Source organism: Triticum aestivum, chromosome 6A, assembly GCF_018294505.1.
Source record: "Triticum aestivum cultivar Chinese Spring chromosome 6A, IWGSC CS RefSeq v2.1, whole genome shotgun sequence".
Taxonomy (NCBI): Eukaryota; Viridiplantae; Streptophyta; class Magnoliopsida; order Poales; family Poaceae; genus Triticum; species Triticum aestivum.
The window spans coordinates 611,158,450-611,178,460 of NC_057809.1; positions in this window are offsets into that span (position 1 = coordinate 611,158,450).

The window sequence follows — 20,011 nt, forward strand, 5'->3', positions numbered from 1 at the left end:
TGGATTCCGCCCCGGGCGACGCATTGCTGGATAGCTACCCAGTGGATGACATCACGGAGAACACTAACTGCGAGCTACACTTCAAAATGAAGAACATATCCATGAAGGTGGCGGACGCCCTTGCTTTTACAAATCCCCCCGAGGCAACCTTCCATTGCAACCCGATTCCAGCGGGCTATGCTCGTGTCTTGGTTGATGAGGTGGTGGACCAATATTCGGGGCTAGAGCTTGACATTTATGGAGGTGACGATGAGCACACACTGGGAGAGGCCAACCATCGTATCATCCTATGGAGAAATGATTGCATCATCTTTCGAAGGCCACCGGCACCGCGTCATCCGACTCCTCGTCGAAGTCCGCCACCGAGTCAGCAGACTCCCGCTCCTCCAAGTCCACCAACGCGTCAGGCCACTCCTCCTCCAAGTCCGGCACAACTTCAGGCCACTCCTCCTCCTCCAAGTCCGGCAAAGCGTCAGGCCACTCCTCCTCCAAGTCCGGCACAGCTTCAGGCCACTCCTCCTCCAAGTCCGGCACAGCTTCAGGCCACTCCTCCTCCTCCAACTCAGCCACGTCAGCCGTCTTCGCCGCCTCAGCAATCACGGAAGAGAGCCGCCTCAGCTATGGTGTGTAGCGGTACAAGTCGAGGTAGTACTGGAGGTACAGGCGGAGGCAAGCGATTTCAATATGGTCCAAGCCTCGCGCCTCTTCCGCAGAGGCCTTACGACAACTCCGAGGAAGAAAACGTAGCCATATCGAAGGCCGAGGTGGAAGCCCATTTTGTACCGAAACTGCCATTGTCGCCAAGGGAGAAAATGCCTGTGGAAAAGATTGACCACTTCATTCGTATGGCTAGAGCACCAGCTCCCAAGCCTATTGACACAGACTATGAGCGCCACATCAAGAAGTTAAATCGAGCACGTCTACAGAAAGAGTCGAGCTCGAGCTCGAGCAAATCAGCTGGCAAAAGGAGCGGTAAAACCGTTCCCCAGCTGGGAGAACAGGCGGCGCAATCAATCCCCCCGCTTGTTGTGCCAACAACACATTAGAGTAGGCGCGCCCAATATTATTGTGGGCAAACCGTTAACGTTCCCGGGGTGGGCGATGTAGTAATAACCGAGGAGCATATTGCGCAGGCTGAAGTGATCGGGATCACTGTTGGACAACTCCTTGATATCGAGCCCATGTCTCCGACTAAAGAGGAGGAAATAAAACGGAAATATGACCGGGGCCAACCTTTGGTCGAGCCAGACGAGGTCAAGAACCTCCCAACGAGAATGTATGAATTGCATCGATGGTACATGGACATTACCAAGATTTCCAATCGAGAGTTCCTCATGGTGAATGTCAAGGAGGAGCATTACTATCATGAGAAAGCTCTGGCCGTTGAGTATTCAGAACTGTTTCAGCTATACAATCAAGACGCACTCGACAAATCTATCGTCAGTTGCTATTGTGTGTAAATGATTTCTTTCTGTAATTTAAGTCTCAAGTTAGCTGTAGTGATCATTTTGATCAATCATTACCTGTAATTATCCTCACTATATTCTTTTCTGTGGTATTATGCAGGATGAAGATTTATGAAATGAAAAAAGGTGGACGCTATGGCATTGGGTTCGTTGACCCAAATACCATTAATGAATACACATGGAAATTAAATCCATATCACGAAAAAAAGTGTAGATGAAAGCATGCTACAGTTCTTCAAGCGCCTCAAATACAATGAAGATATACTACTTCCTTACAACTTCGAGTGAGTCACACTGTCTTATACTACAAATTCTGTTTTTGCCTACTAGCTAGCTACATGTTTTTGCTTACATATGCCCGCTTAATTAAGACATGCAAACGTGTGTGCATGCAGATTTCACTGGATCTTGTTAATCATTAAAGTTGATGAAGGAACAGTTGAAGTACTAGACTCACTACTTAAGAAAGCAAGTGACTACACCATCGTGAAGGGGATAGTCAACAGGTAATTTCAATCATTATTAACTATATCTCGGCCTATTTAATTAGTTCGTAATTTCCTGATAATAACTATTTAATAACTCATTTATTTATTTTCTTTGTCGGCGGGCAGGGCTTGGGCAAAGTTCATCAGGGCCACTCCAGGCCCATGGAAACAAGATCTGAAATGGTATCGACCCCAGGTAAGTAATTAAGTAGTACTAGCTAGCTGCCATCTCTTTAATTATCATGCTTGATTAATTATTATCTGATCAAATTTCATTCTCGTAAAGGCCCTGAAGCAGGCGACGGGGAATAATCTGTGTGCATACTACATTTGCGAGAACATTCGCATGATAGCGTCTGAAAGGAGCAAATCTCAAAAACAAGAGTGGGTACGTTTGTCAAAACACTATTCACAATTTTTACATCATTATCGATATCTAGTCACACAACTAATACACATGCATATTGATCTCCTTTTTAACAGTTCAAAGAGGTGCGGGAGCAGCTCCTACCAACGGAGCGCATACAAGCAATTCAAGAGGAAATAGCGGGATTTTTGCTCGACCAGGTCATAGATCCCAAAGGAGAATACTATTACCCGCTACCGCCCCCATGAACCACTTCCAATTATTATCGTGCTCCGAAGGCACCAATTAGGCTAATGCCACTGCCTCCGAAGGCACCAATTAGAAGAAATTGTATATATATATATATATATATATATATATATATATATATATATATATATATATATATATATATTATGATCGGTTCTACAAGAAATTCTATTTATATATATGCATAACGTGTACAATATGTAGTATTGTAAAATACCAGCAAACGAAAAAGAATTAAATGGAAAACATAAAATTAAACGAAAAAAAATCATAAACCAAAACCCCCTAATCTTTTAATACCGGTTGGTGACACCAACCGATACTAAAGGCTCCTTGCCCCGAAACTGGCTCGTGCCACGTGATTGCTCTTTAGCACCGGATCGTGCTGAACCGGTATTAAAAGGAGAGGCCTTTAGTGCCTACACTTTAGCGCTGGTTACCAAACCGGTACTAAAGGGTCTTACGAATTGGTGCTATTGTCCGATTCTGCACTACCGTTGCATTGCATTGCATGCATGTGCATGTCGCGCCGCGTGAGAAGCACGGTATTACGTAACGGCTCTGCTGCTCTCCTCCATGGCCATGGGCGAGGTTGACGCGTGGTTGACGAGACGCCGAGGACTCGGCGTCAGCACACACTGAGCAGTGGGCACTCCAGCGATGAGTGATCTGATCTCCAACTCCAACCCATGTTTCCAAAATCTAACGACTTCATTGATCCATTCTTTTCTAGCACCAGCTTGACGCGTTGGACGACTTGCCTTTCGTGCCGGTACAGGACCATATGCGAAATATCTCCAACTAAACCCTCCTTTTTCGTTTTCGTTTGTCCCACCGAACAGCTGGACCCACATAGAAAATCTTCACCCAACGAAGCCCCCTCATATGTCTAAATTGTCCGGCACACCATTTGTCCATTTCCACCCCCCAGCGTGGATGTGAGGCCGCCCGAACGCGTTTGCAACATCGGACCGGCCCTGACTGGCCCACCTTCCTGCCACAAAATTCCATTTCTAACCTTTCCTTGCATAAAACCCTAACCATTTCTCTCACTGTCCACTTTGCTTCTAGTCAGCCCTACGCTCCTCTCCGATCACCTCTGTCCATCTTCTCCATTTCGCGCAATGGATCTGAGCTCATGGGTCCGAATCCAGCAACGGCATCGACTGGGAACTCGCTATCTACTTAGACGAGGAGGAGAAAGCCCTCCAGCTCGCGCTCCGCTGCTCCCGGGTCAAGACACAAACTCCATTGCCGGTCCGCCCCAACCCAAATCCATTAGCCGGACTCCTTCAGCACCATCCAGACGCGGATCTAGTAGCACATCATGCACGTCCAACAGTAGCGAACGCGTCCGGGCGCTCCATATCCGCCCTAGATATAGGTTGGGTATGAGGGGAGCCGGTCAACCCGGGCACGACAAATGAGGCCGATACGAGGAGCCCGGGTGTTAGAGGGGCTTTGGGACGCCCGACTGTAGATGGTCTAACTACATGTCATGGCGGATCAAATCGATTGGGGTGCATAGTTGAATTGCATGTGACGTGGTGCAAGACAAAGATGCGTAGTAAGTACTACTTTAGTGATCTACTCCCTCTCTCCTTGAAGAGAGATGCTAGACTTGCGGACAAAATCAGGGGTGTTGGTTGGCGAGGAAGGAGGCCGTAAAATCAGTCCGTGCAAGAATTCCGTAAGTGTAGGATTTTCGCTCCTTGAAAGAGTGAGCACTTCAAACTTTGTCGAAGAGTCAAACTACCTCAAAGTTTGACCGAGTTTGTGAAAAAATATATCAATGTTTCTGAAACCAAATAGGTATATAATGAAAATATATTTTATCTTGAATCTAATGGAACTAATTTGACGGCACAAATATTGATGTATTATTGTATAAATACGATCAAATATACAAAATTTTTATTTTTCAATAAAGTTGGATGTACACTTTTTCAAAGACGAAGAGAGTAAATGATTTTGTATTACTTTACAGAGGGGTAGTAGCTAGCTTAGCTAGTTCAACTGACACTTTGTGGAAGAGAGTGACTTGAAAAGAGCGTTTGCATGCATGCATGTTCGTCTTCTCGAAGCTAGTGAGCGCGGTACCGCCGCTGATCAAACAAGCATCCGAGTTGGAACAATGAACAACCGTGATAGTATCCGAATGAGATCAGATCATCGGCCCGCCCTTCTGGATGATGCGTGCATGGTTGATTCTATGTTGCTACGCATCTTGCGGTGTAGCACGCGCACGCCCAGGGCCGGCGCGGCGGCCGGGTCTGCTACTCTAGTTTGCCGTCGACGCTTTCGCAAACCGGACCACCGGCGGCATACAAAACAGAGCAGATGGTCCCTGTGGCCTCTGAGCTCAACTCAGCCAACTGACATGCATGCATGCACGGTGGAAGATCATATATGCCATTGCCAGCCACTCTGTTTCTTTTCCCACTCGACGCGCCACCGGACACGTACGGACGTACTACCAATACTTCTCTGGACAAAATGATAGTCTGCACTGCAGTAGCTTCAACGGTCTGCACACATATGCATTCGGAACTTACAAAATGTATAGGTTATTCGTGCTAGCTACTCAAAGTTTGAGGTATTGTTCGCATGAATACTTAATCATGGCTAATATATATAATATATAACCTTTTTGAATATAACTCATGAGTTAAAATTATACACAGGTGAATATTTAGTAAAGGTTTTTATTCATCATTTTGTATAATTTAAATATAAGCTGCAACTGTATAATTTTTTTTGTATTCACTAAACATATTTATTTAATATAAATATTTTAAATGTTTTTAATAAATAAACATTTTTATATAATACATGGGTGTACATTTACATGTTTTTATTTACTAATCATCATCGTTATGTATACTATTTATATCCACACAAAAAAAAATATTTATAAATCATGAATATTCAAACATTAGTTTTATTACATACGTTTTATAAATATCATAAAAAAACCTAGTGCGAGCAAAATGGGCAGCACTATTTGCAACCCATTTAAGCCTCACGTGCAACCCATTTTTTTTTGGTATACTACAAGAAGGACTGTTATCGATATTGTACAAAAGAGTACTATCGATGGAGTGGTTTAAGTCGGCTAGTATTCTTGCTGTAGTTCATGAGTTCGACCCGTGGGGGTTAATTTTCCTGTACTGAAACCCTGGACCCGTGAGTGATTGAAGCGGAAAAATAAAATGCATTCTGAGGCGTAGACAGGGGCTTTTTTATGAGAAATAAAAAAATCAGGGGGTTTTCACAAAAAAAAAATAAGCCACGCTCATTCCTCTCTGCTTTCTACTCACCCACAGCGGGCCTCATGCCATGCTGGCGCGCCAAGTCATCGGTCTTTTCGTATCCAACGTGATTTGCACCGTATTTGCACGTCTGAGCCACCAAGTTCTAGCATCACTGGTGTAATTGACTCTATATAGAGCGAGCGAGACCAGAGAGGGCAGAGGACGTGCGTGCATGCATGGTTGGGTTTACGCGGCCGTAAGTCTAGCAATTTTCGGTTTACGCTAGTAGTAACTCTCACTCGTCTTGGCATCTTGCGAACCAGAGCGAGCCGGCACTGGCTACTAGCTATGAAGCACCGATACGGCGACATCGATGCAGCGATACGGGTACGGCGATACGGGATACAACAATTTCTGAAAACATTAATACGGCGATACGGCGAGTATATATAAATAATTAATAATATAACGTGTAATAAAAACAAATATAATAAAATGTGTGAGATGAGATCAAAATACTGCCCCATAATAAAATCAAACAATGCAAAAGTTCACTAAGATAAGATGAAGGCTCAATTTCCTAAACAAGTGCCTGTGGGGTTACATAAATAAACACGTCTTCATGCAACATTTCTAAAACCACTAGTTTAGCTACACATAGGGATCCAAAATTGCATTGTTGTTCTATACAAATATGCCCTGAGAGTGGGTTTGTTTCTAAACGGGCAGCACATTATTGATTGGAGTTCTTGATAAAGACAATGACATGCAACGTAGTAGTAAATACCAAACAGCTTCCCTAGCAGTAGATAGTAGCATCACAGCAAGCAAGCAATACCACCTCGGGGGGATCAGCCAAGCACACCGCAAGCAGTCAGCGAAGCACACAGAAAGCAGCTTCGTAGATTACTTCGCTCTTGCGACGGCAGCGGAGAAGACTCCAGTCGAGTCAGTCGAGGCGGCGGCATGGCGAGTCTAGGCGATTCCAGGCGGCGGCGGCGAGCCACTCCAGGCAGCGGCGGCGCGCTCCTACAGTCCCCCGCCCGATACAGAGAGGAGAGAGAGCAAATGTTAGGGTTAGCTCGTGGGCTTCTTACTGGGCTCGGGGCTGGCAACGCTTGCCACGTCCTTCCCGTATCCCACCATCTCCACAGTGCGTATCGGGTTTATTTTCTTTCTTTTTAAATCAAAAATTGAGATACTCCTGGGATACGTGTATCGAAGCCGTATCCTGAGTATCGGAGTATCGGCGACGTGCAGTACGCCGATACACCAGTTTTGGCCGTATCGGTGCTTCGTAGCTGGCTAGTGGCTAGTTCTGGAGTAGCAGTACGTACGTACCACAAAATGTGTAGAAAGAGGACACGTTGATTGAGTGGGAGCACACAGATTGAGCCAAATGTGTAGCACGGTAGGAAGGAAGGAACCGCGCAATTCATCATCACATGATCATGCATGGAGATGGAGTAGGGAGGAGCGGAGTGGCAACAACGGTGCATGCATGCATGCGTGACGTCAGATGGAGATGCGTCACTAACGGCGCCACACTTGTAGGGCAGGGTACGTAGACCCGACCAGACGCGTGGTTGACTGGAGGCCAAGGACCTGTCGTCCCGATCACACACACTCCACCTGCAGCTGCAGTGAAGATCTCATGTCCAGGCCATGTTCCAAAATTAACTCTAACGGTTTCATTCCTTCCTTTTCTTTTCTTTTCTAAAAAGTACTACCGGACCGGCTTGACGCGTCGGACTTGGACCTACAGTCTTACACGGCATGGAGATGGAGGGCACTTTTGCAAGACCCCAGCCCGTTGACCGTGAGTCAATGGATGGAGCCATGCATGTGCTGCGCCGCGCCGCATGATGCACCCACATGGCCATGGATGGGGCCGGCCGGAGACCCTCCGTCCTCCTTGGCCGCCCCATCCATCCATCCTCCCTCCCACTGCTTGCTTCATCGGTAAGGAATGAACGAATGAACGCGCATAGATCAAACACAATTTCCCTAGCAACTCCCACCGAACAAGCCCGATCGATCCACCCCGGTGCTCATCTCCGCCAGACGAACCACGTCGTCCAGGGCCTCCATGAAACTCCGGCCGGAGATCCCGCTGCGCGAGAAAGGATGGGGCCCCCGCCGCCGTCAGTCGCGCGAGAAGGACGATGACCTGCCACCACTGCCAGCCTCGCGCCCTTTGAGCGGAGGCGTCCTTCGGTGGTGGCGGGGGAAGAAGGGGGAGGCAAGAACGGTGGAGTGGAGGCGTCCTTCTGTTCAGTTTTCATTAATGAATCCCGAGAAAGCAAGTCTCAATCATACATGCAGGGAAGCATGTTCAGAATGAAATAAGACTACCAAGATTCACTTGTAACAGAGGTTCAGAGATAGCAGCTAAAGGAACATAGCAACATCACACTAAAACTTGATCAGTTCATCTGACGGAAAGATCACTACAACACTTTCGGCAGTAACTTAGAAAGTCCATATGGCTCGGCCGCTCCATCGGTCAGTAGTAGCCGTAGCCGGCGGGGCACGGCGGCGCGCTGGGAGGGCAGTAGTAATACCCAGGTGGGAACGGCGCCGGGGCGGGGTACGTGTCGTACACTCCCGAAGCAGGGGCCTGAAGCTGGCCGGAGTGGTAGGACGCCGGCGGGCACGGGTACGCCCCGGGATCCGGCTGCTGCTGATGCTGCTGCTGGTGGTTCCTATTGCCATGTCCGCCGTGCTCACGAAGGACCGGCGGCCGCGGCTGGCGCTGCGGGTTGGGGGCGACGTGGACGAGCCCAGGGTTCTCCTTCTTGACGGGCTTGGGCGGGATTAAGACGAGGTCGACCTTCTTCTTGCCGGTGGCCTTGTGGAGGCTCCTGCGGAGGCGCTCGGGGTCCGCCGTGGCCAGCAGCCGCACCTCCTCGGTGGCCTGCGTCGCCGACCGGTCCAGCACCTTCACCACGCCGCGCGCCAGCGTGAGGTTCCTCAAGGCGGAGCACACCTTGGGCGTGCACCCCTCGCAGCGGCAGTGCATGGCCACCTTGAGCACCAACTCCCTCGCGATCGCCTTCTCCCCGCCGATGCTCCCCGCGTTCCCCATGGACCGGCTGGTTTCCTGCCTCTCTCACTCGGTGAACCTCGAGGTGACGAGGAAGGAAGCAGAGGGGCGGACGGGAGGGCTATATAGGGCTATATATAGAGAGACCACTGGACGTGCATGCACGAGTCGCGCCGCGTGACGGAGATGGAGATGGAGATGCATCGATAAAACATCTGTAGGGTAATAATGGCTTTAATTTGCCTCTCTTCTCTACTACTCCATGGGCCAGAGCGACGCGTGGTTGACGTTGACGCCGAGGACATGGCGTCCCCACCGATCGGCGCACACTGCACCTGCACCGATCTCATCATTTCTAGTCCATGTTCCTTCCATAATCTAACGGCTTTCCACTACCGGGACCGGGCCGGCTTGACGACGCGTAGGACCTGCCTTGCCTTGCGTGTTCCGTCCGTGCCGGCACAGCTCAGGTTGATGAGTTGGAGGACATTTTACAAGATTCACCCGATTGACCGTGAGTCAATGGAGCCATGCATGTGTTGTGCTGCGCCGCGTCGCGTGATACCGGGGATTGTATGATCCAGGGTCCAGAGCAGATCAGTGCGTAGTAGTACTAGCTAGCCTGCTAACCAGTGCGTAGTAGTACTAGCTACTACTTGCAGTATGAAATGGAGGTGAAATGAAATTAAAAATCTTCAACGGCGTCCAGAGCAGATCGAAGCTGTGTGCGATCTGAATGTGGCGTCTCGACGCAGACCAACTTGATCGGAGAGATCACATAGGGAAACAGTCCTTAGCAGACAGTCGGCCTAACTAATCCGGTGTGAGCTCGTGCGCCCCGTATTTATCTCGTGTCCTATGCACCCTGACGCTCCCCCAGTTGCACGAGAACGCGCGAGAGTAACCGCAGATACGGAGCTGAAAGCCTGAAACAATGCCCTGCCGATCGAACGACCAATAACAGCAGCACGAAGCTATGCGCACGGCGGAGTGCGACAGAAAAGAGATGATGTGCTGTGCAAGAGGCCTTCAGAGCTGGTACACCGCCAGCGTCCCCGGCCTTGCGTCGGGCGCGGTCCGGTCCAGACACCGAGCGAGCAGGACGAGGATGGCAACCAGCGGCACACACATGTCCCCGAAGGCATGGTCCGGCTCCTCCACGCCTCCGGCATCGATCGGTGGCACGACTGGGGCAACGGGGAAGGTGTTGTCGAGTCGAGGCCGTTGCGCCGTCTTCTTGGGCTCTCCTCCGGTGTCCCCGGAGCGAATGAGCCGGAACGAGCCTGAAAGGTTTAGTTGGAGAAATTGTCATGATCACGCCGTGCATCACGTACAGCAGATGGCCCATAGCAGTTGAGAAATGGAGGTGAAGACCAACATGATGTGTGGTGTTACTCTGGATGTGGGTGTTTGAGCACCTACCAAATTCAGTGCAACGTGTACATTCAGTGTCCTATGCACCTATTGTTTCCCCAGGGAAAGACAAACATGAAGGAATAACACTACGTAGACAGGATCGGAGTGAATGCTCTACCGATTCAACAACAGCCAGTTTTGTAAGTACGTCTCACCACCATCACTAGATCCATGGTATGATTCATTTTAACATGGATGGAAGACTGAGGCCCTGTTTGGTTCAAAAATAAAGAAATCTGAACGTTGACGGTACCTTTTAAGAACTTTCTTCTTAAAAGGTACTGTCAACGTTCAGATTTCTTTATTTTCTTTATCTTTCACGGGTAATATTAAATGCCAATGATTCATTTTAGCTTAGAAGACTTCATTAGTATGGATTTTTTTTTGTTTCTTCTTTAAGGGCATTATCAACTCCACCAATTCATTTCTTCTGAGAAAACATCTTTTTTTGCAAAAGTTCCACTAACATATGTTTATTCTTGCATATTATAAAAAAACATAATTTTTGTACATATTGTGTGCAAGTTTTATCATTATTCATTTTGTTTCTGAGGGGGTGGTGGTGGTGGGGTGTACGGTTGATGGTGTAGTAGTGCAACTTGCTTGAGGTTAGGCACAAGGCTAATCCATCAATCATAGTACTCCCCGGCTCAGCGACAAAAGCAGGCACACAAAGCAGCATACAATTACTACGTACCACAAATTAGTTTGGATGAAAGGAGGACGTATGTATCATGTATCCGTGCTTATGCATGCAGAATGCATCATGCGTACATGCATGCATGCGTAGATACATATCATGCACGGGTGCGAAATGTGTGCATGCATAGCGAATCTGGAATGGGCTGGCTACCAAACACAAGTGTTGTTTGTCGACTCGACTGACCCAAAAATAACATCAATCGCCATTGATTGAGTGTGTCAGGCATATGAATAACACATCGAGTATCACTGTGAATTTCACCAGGGTGTGCACGCAAGTGCACGCGCACGTACGCATGTGCGCGCGCACACACATAAAGTTTGCCTGAAGGGAGGTTGCACTAAGATGTCCCCTTTTTCTCTTTTCCTTCTATTATGTTCTCACCGTTGATTTTTCGTAAGCATAATGTACGAAATGATACATAAAAATATAATAGTGTCATAAGCTGACGTTCATCGGATTATGCACTAGTTTCTGGTGGCCATACTGTTGTTTTTGTTAATGGTGTCATTTGTCCTTTTTTTTTGCTAATGGTCTTGGCCTAAGGCAAGGGGATCCTATTTCTTCCCTATTGTACAATTTTGTGGCTGACACGCTCTCCTACATCCTTGATCTTGCTTCGATCGCTCGCCATATTACCCCTGTTATGGTGTCTCCCACTTGCAATATGCACCCAGAGACCGGAGACTCCCACAAATTCACACATTGAATAGAGCACCATGCACAAAATAGGAACATTAATGAATGTTTGCAAGAACCAGTGGTTTCACACGCTTACAAATAGAAACATGGTACCATATATTGATTGTGTGCCTGAAGGGAGGTTGCGGTAATATTTCCCCTTTTTTTCTTTTCCTTCCATCATGTTCTCACCATTAATTTTTCGTATGTAGAATGTAAGAAATGATACATAGAAGCATAATTGTGGCATAAGCTGCTCCAATGAGGCTGACCCATGTGCCGGTGATGTAGTTAATCCCCAAGCTCACAAAACAAAATCCTACAAGGATTACCAGAACATTGTTTTTCATGGTAATGGGCTCCTTGTGATATATGTTTTTCGCGAGCATCCCAATGATCATCAATGAGGAGAAGAAGGCGGTGGAGTTGCTAAAGTGAAAGAGCGTAAACTTTATGGGAAACTTATCATGCATAATTGAGGTACCAGCAACGACCTTGTTCGCCTTGTCATCGGCGGCCCAGAAGCCACCAGGCGGGGCGAGGCCCGCGGTGAAGGTGATGGTGGCAGCTAGTGAAGTCAGGAGCAATACCCACGAACAAAAATCCTCCTGCTTCTTTTCAACGCCACTGACCGGCACTATGTTATGGAGGCCATCCACTGCAATCGCCGCCAGCTGTCCATCACTGGAGGGGATGAAAAGCACCGACATGCCATTGGCACCTTTTAGTATCTTCAACAGCTCATCAATCGACATGTGTGGATGATGGTCAATATTGATCTCTTGTTGCCGAGGCTGCGGCGAATCTCGAACTAAATCTTGTCCTGGCGATATTGCTAGTGTGTTTGTTGTGACATCTTCCTCCGGCATATTCCCCTGCAACAAGCATCAGCTGATCAGTTTCTGCGCGTAGTCAGACCGTACAACGATGGGTCGACAACTATCTTTGGTCGGTCTTTGAGACCAGAGCGTTCAGTGACGAGTAAAATCATGGCTAATGTGTAGAGTAGCCCAATTACGGCGAAGTTGTGAGATGCAAATCCAATTTTTGACAGCCATCCGAATAACCACAACTGTAATATGGGCTTAAAAAATGGCACGACTGTATAATATAGTGCATCTGTTCAGTTAGTAAAACTAGTAATCTTGTACGCGATTCTCAAAAAAAAAAGTAATCTTATACGCACAATGCATATTTTAGACAGTTTCCTACCTACATCTTGATGCCAACTATTTTCCTCTACACCAAAAAAAAACTATTTTTCTCTACACAAAACCTACATCAGTGTGCTCTTTTGACTCATGGGCTGGAATTTTAAAAATATAAATTTAGAATTAAAAAATCTTGCATACACGCAGCAAAAAAAAAGACAAGTCTGATAGTGGTGTGCTTATCTGCAGAACCTGCCTGAGTAATATTGACAAACCTAGTAAAATCACCACCCATGACTCTCCTCCTCTCCACTAAATTACATTCTCCGGTTTGTGTAACTTTATTTGATAAATGTTTGCACAATCTTAGCAACGGTTTCCTGTGGTATGAAGATAGGAGCCTCGTCTTTAAGTGCAAGAAGTGTCACTTTATTAAAGAAAAGGTATTGTTTCGGATACAGGATTTCAACTAGAGGTATAAAGTTGGTACACCTAACATAAACTATTAAGAATATAGAAGTTACTAAAAGTGTCCTTGGCCATGCTAGTTTTATATACGGCATTAAAATTTCTTTAATATTGCTAGACGCTTAACACATTATTTACAGAAGGATGCTCCTTTTTTTCTGACAGTTGCGTAGAAGACTTTGATATTTTGAAGAATTTTTTACTGCTGCCTCTATAACTCAATGCTGATGAGAATTTCCCTTTGAAAATTAGATGCCTCTTTCCGACCAAAAAAAGAAAAAGAAAAGAAAATTAGATGTCCCTGAGACCCAAATGGATTTCCATGGGATTATCCACTACATTTATTTTGAATTAGTGACACAAAAATGTATCCAATTAATGCAAAATAAGTGTTGGAAGATTTGGTAACTGTCTAGAAATGAAATAATTTTAGTTTTTTCCTGACGAATAATTCTAGTTTTGTGCTGCTGACTTGTGAGGATCCTGCAAGAACTAAAAAAGTATCCTAGTAGTAAATTTATGTATTAACGTTGATGAGGTGATACATATTGCAGAGGATTGATGATTAAACAAGCAAAGGAAAAAAGGGACACGACATGTAAGGAAGCGGTGGAGATCTCTCTTTATTCATATGTGCTCCCGATCGATGCTCAAAGTAAAGTACCCGACCATGTCTACTAAGAACGCCGATTGAACAACAGAAATGTGATGCTACTGGCTAAGTGGGCCAAAATTTTGTTCTCTGAGTTCACTTTCTCCATGAGATTCTTCTTGACTCCGTGAAAGAACGCTGTATCACACCTTAGGGGCTCATCAGAGGCCTCCCGTAACTTTGGATATATGAGTCCAGCATCTCGTCCTGCTCGGAGATCATCGATGGCGCCCATCGTGAACTCACCCATACGTTGGTAATATTAGATGCAAGTGTTGAGCTCTTGTATTAGGTCGCTCATGATATGCACCGTGGATGTCACACTGTGCACAGTTCGTTGAGCGGCGGCGATGAGCAGCCCGCGCTTGTCCGTGGCCGAGGCACCGGCTGGATCGGCCGAGAGCACGTTGGCACAATGGTCGTAGGACACATTAGGAGCCTTCGAGCACGTTGTGTTGATGAGAGATGAGGTGTTGCTGGCTACGAGGCTAGGGAGGATGGCTAGGGTGAGGAGGAGTACGACGCAGGGCTGCATTTGCAAGGAGCGTAAAAAGCTTCGTGTGAGGATCCGTATGTCGCTGCAGTATGCAAGTCGAAATTTATGCACTGAAGCGGAGCGTTGAAAAGGAAAGAGAATCATGCATTAAATGTAAAGATCGTGAAAATATATACTCGGTACTATTAAAATTAATGGTCTTGCTCCTAGGTGCTCTGTATATTTTGAATACGTACATTTATTCTGTAAATAAAAGCTCATTTAATAAATAGTAGGTGGAGATGTGCCTAGAAAGAGTACTAGTATTCACATTTATGAACGATATTTTGAAGAAAACATTGCGTTTAAGAATACAGATTGTACGTATCAAAAAGATTTGGATTATAAATCGTCATGCAGCTTTACACGGCCAGCCTGTCCGTTAATGATACATGAGCAGCAAGACAGGACCAGGGATATGCATTATTGGTTGATCTCAGAATGGGGTCATTCTGATCTTTCCTGTCTCGTCTTGGTCCGGCCATGATGTCTGTATCTGGTTGTGCTGTCTTGTACTGGGTCATGGCCTGCTGGATACATTGCACAACAGCAATGCGAGGAGATCGGTCAGGAGGCCAAGGGCACGGCCACCGGCCCAGGGCAACACCGAAGTGCGTGCTGAACAAGACGGGCGTCAACACCAACGACACCTAGTGCTGGGTGGGCATGAACGTAACAGGCCCTAAGGGTGAACACCAACTCTGTCTCGCGCGCGTGGGCTATTGGCTTTGGGCCCCAACCTGGCCTGCCAATCCCTCTAAGTTGGGCTTATTGCTAATCAAATGGCCTGTCAGACCCGTGCCTAACCACGGAAACCGAAAGTTGCATGCCGAACGCTTTTCATAGCGCTAGCTGAAGTGAGAAGCCATACGAGAAGTTGAATCTAGGAAGTTTTGGAGAAGCTGGGCACTTTCAGAACACGCCCTTAATCTATCTCATTTCCTTGTCTCATGCTAGAAGTTAGGGCACGCGCTTCCTTGACTTCCCCTCTTGACTTTGTTTGATGATTGCACTATATGAACCTTTTGTTCCTTGATCAAATATCTGGCACCACACCTTGGTAGTCGGATGCTATAGCAATGCTTGAGACATTGAGAGTGCAAGTGATGATGAAACCTGCGAGAGTACAAGTGATGATGAAACAATTGAAGATGAGCTGATGCTATTGGTTGGGTACGAAACTGCTCCATGCACGATCCTCGTGCCCGACGTATGCACGACACAAAATCCAGCGGCTGATGCTCTTTCCATCATACGTATGTCCGGCCTGATTTCATTCATCGTGCATGAATCGTCTATTTATGTCGTGTGTATAGCACGACTCGGTTGGGTATTATGTCATGAACCACTCTAACAAGTATTTGAAGAAGAAGGGGAGGAGGATACCATTATGCATAGGACAACAACGGGTTGTTGAAAACCTGAGTGATCACAAGTGTTGCTACAAGATGTTCAGAATCTAGCTGGATTGTTTTCATGCACTACACAACACACTTGTTGACGTCTTCAACTTCAAGTCCACACGCGAAATGGGTTCTATTGATGCTCTTTCTATGTTCTCGTGGATGGTTGGAGGCCCTCAGTCAGTGAGTCAAGCTGAGATTCTATTCAAGAGGTCCACTGAAATAATTCATCATAAGTTTGAAGAGGTGTTGCATTGTTTGGTATGTTTAGCCGCGGATAATATCAAACCAAGAGATCCACAATACTCAACTATGCATGAAAGGCTTCAAAACTCTGGATTCTTGCTTCATTTTAACAATTGCATTGGTGCAAATGATGGGACACACATATGTGTTGTTGTGCCGGCAATTGACATTGCTAAGCATATTGGTTGCTAATTCTTCCTGCTACTTGTGAGCTGCGTTGGGATTTTCTCGAAGAGGAGAGAATGAAGCAGTACAATAGAGATAAGTATTTCTCTCAGTTAAGAACCAAGATTATCAATCCAGTAGGGGAACCACGCTAATCTTCGTTAGCAGTACCTACAAGCACAAAAGCAAATTCTTGCATCCAACGCAAATAAGGGGGTTGTCAATCCCCTCAGTGATTAATTGCAATGATCAAATCTCGTAGTGATAGATACATAAAATAAAATAATGGTAAATAAATTGCAGCAAGATATTTTTGAATTTTGTATATGATAAAAGTAGACCCGGGGCTATAGTTTTCACTAGAGACTTCTCTTTCGAACAAAAAACATACTGTGTGTAAACAAATTACTGTTAGGTAACTGATATAAAGCGCATAGTTATGACGATATTCAAGGCAATGATCATGTATATAGGCACCACGTCTGAGACAAGTAGACCGACTCCTTGCATCTACTACTATTACTCCACCCATCGACCGTTATCCAGCATGCATCTAGGGTATTAAATTAATAGAAACTGAGTAATGCCTTAAGCAAGATGACATAATGTAGACAGAGTAAATCCAACCAATATGAATAAACCCCATCGTTTTCTCCTCAGTGACTAATATAAATACGTGTCTTGTCCCCTACTATGTCGATGGGATATAGAGCACCGCAAGATTGAATCCATTATAAACCACCTCTCTCATTGCAAGGTAAATCATTCTAGTTGGCCAAACTAATAAACGGATAGATTGGAGAGAAATACAAAGCTATAATAATGATGCATATTTTTTTTAGAAAAGACTCAAATATTTCTCATGAATAATCTAACCATAAACCCACAATTTATTGGATCCCAACAAACACATCGCAAAAAAAGATTATATCGAATAGAACTCCAAGAACATCAAGGAGAACATTGTATTAAAGATCAAAGAGAGAGAAGAAGCCATCTAGCTACTAGCTATGGACCCATAGATTTGTGGTAAACTACTCACGCATCATCGGAAGGCAACAAGGATGATGAAGAAGCCCTCCGTGATCAATTCGCGCTCCAGCAGAGTACCGAAAAAGACCTTCAGATGGGATCACGAAAGAACAAAAGCTTGCGGCGGTGGAAAAAGTGATTTTGGGTGGCTCTCTGTTGGTTTCCCGATTTTATAGAGTTTATAGAGGTGAAATTAGGTCAGACGAAGCCACGAGGGGCCCACAAGGCATCAAGGCATTCCTACCCCCCGGGCGCCCTGTTTCCTTTGCCGTCTCCTCATTTGCCTTCTAGCATCCTCCAGAAGCTTCTAGGGTCTCTCTTGTCCAGAAAAATCATCAAAAAAATTCGTAGAATTTGGACTCCGTTTCATACTGTATTTTTGAAAAACTAAAAACAGGCAAAAAACAGCATCTGACACTTGGCACTAAGTTAATAGGTTAGTCGCAAAAAAAAGATATATAATTGCATATAAAACACCCAAGATTGATACTATAATAGCATGGAACAATAAAAAATTATAGAAACGTTGGAGACGTATCAATATCCGACACAAAACAAGATGACAATGTGTAACTTTGACATGAGATTCACATCAATAGTCACTGGATGGCCCAGAACCGCACATGACACAAGGATTTTCAAAGATACATTGACAAAGTACATGACGACTTCCACACATGACGATTTCCACATCCTCCCGCAGGTCAGCTTGTGCATTAGTGTTCCCTAAATAATATTACTTTCCATTGCGTTGCACTAACAGTAGTATTTTCACGAAAATGATATCTTATTGCTTCGGGTTAGTTCCAATGCGACCAGATATCTAGCTCCATACAATGGAACAAAGTGTCATCTGCCGGAGTTTCGACAAGGCCGTAAACCAAGTGGAAAAAAGGAAGTCTTTAACCATGCTCATTCTTCACTTCGGAATGTCATTAAAGGTGCGTTCAAGATGAAATGGCGTCTTCTACAACATGTCACAAGTTACCCTGTTGCGAAGCAAACTCGGATAATAGTTGCATGTATGGTGCTGCATAATTGAATAAGAGAGAGTAATCTCCATGATAAGGAGATTTACTTGTGTGGTCAAGATGAGAACTATATGTCGGGTAACATTCAATCTGAGAAATCTACGCCACTTCATGGCCTTCATGTGGGAGCCGAGCATGTCAATCTGAATGACATTCGTGAAGATATTGCACACTCTTTGATTGGACAGGACGACGAAGATGGTGACTAGTGTGCCTAAAGACTAGTCTTGTATTTTCTTCCTGACTTAATTGTAATATGGGATCCTGCTTATAGTTTGCAGTCCTTGTTATTACTAATATATCATGTGGTATTAAAGTGAACATGTGCATGTCTGCATATGTTAATGAAATTTTATCAGTGATAATTACTTAGCAATGAGAAATAATTTTTGGGCAAAAATAGGTGCTAAGGATGTTTTTTGAGGTACTATACAACATAACCTGATAAAATCAGTGTTTAAATTACATCTTCAGCATCCAGGAGCATTATAGACTTTCACCACCAACTACATCTTTGCTAGCCGTCCTAAAAAAAGTTACCAAACAAGTGTTTTGGGTTATCAACTTCTATCAGCTCAAGCCCGCTGCTTGTCAGCTTCTATCAGCTTCTGCTGCGTCTCGTTCAGCCGCAGCCCAACAAACAGGGCCTTGATCTATCGTAACCGCGACCCCACGGTATGACTGAGATATAGAGGAGGAATACTTATTGCAACTTGAACTTCAAGTGACAAAGGGAAACGTTTGAAACCGGCACGCCGGCCGAAAGTTCGGCCGGCCGAGCGCGCGTTGTTAGATCAGATGCAAATCAACCGTCTTTATTGCTCCAGTAACTGCCCACCGCTTTGCCTGGACCTTATCTTATCTCTTCACGGGGAGATTTATCAGCCACTCCCTTCTCTCTCTCACATGATGCATATCCTCTCTCGTTCTTCTTCCCACCCACCTTTTTGGCTGTTGCAGATGCGGTCACCGGCGGCAACATGGGACGACTACCACGGGTGCTACAAGGCCACCACTGGCGCCGGCCTCGGCGACCGGACTTGCAACCCCAGGTTCATGGAGCTGCAACCGCGGTGACGAGGAGCTGCATCCGACATTGATTTTTGCTGGAAGTAGTTCTTTTCTTTGCTACAATCGACACATATATTTGGTGATGAGATTTCTTTTGCTGGAACCATCAACAAATTTTGCTGGAACTGGCTTTTTCTGTTGGTACAATCGACTATCAGTGTTTTTGCTGGAGAGAACTTTTTGCTGGAACCAGTGTTTTTTTTGCTGGAACTGCCTTTTTTATTTGCTACAATCGACCTTTTTTCAGATTTATTCCTCTGAGATTATTTTTGCTGGAAACGTCTTTTGCTACCATCGTAGTTTTTTTTGCTGAAACCAGCATTTTTCAAAGGATCCAATGGGACGTTGACTCACAGCTACCTTGGGTAATTTTGTTGCCAGCGTCGCTGGCGAGCATCGACGCTCGACGGCGAGCATTTTTTGCTACCACTGTAATCTATTTTTGCTACAACCATAGTCTGTTTTTGTTGCGAACGTGGTACAAGCGACCGGCGAGCGCGGCTGGCGGGCGTGGTGGCACGGGTGGCCGGCAAGCACGAGAAACCAAGGACAAGTGCGGGCGGCCGGCGAGCGCGCGCGGAGTCCGG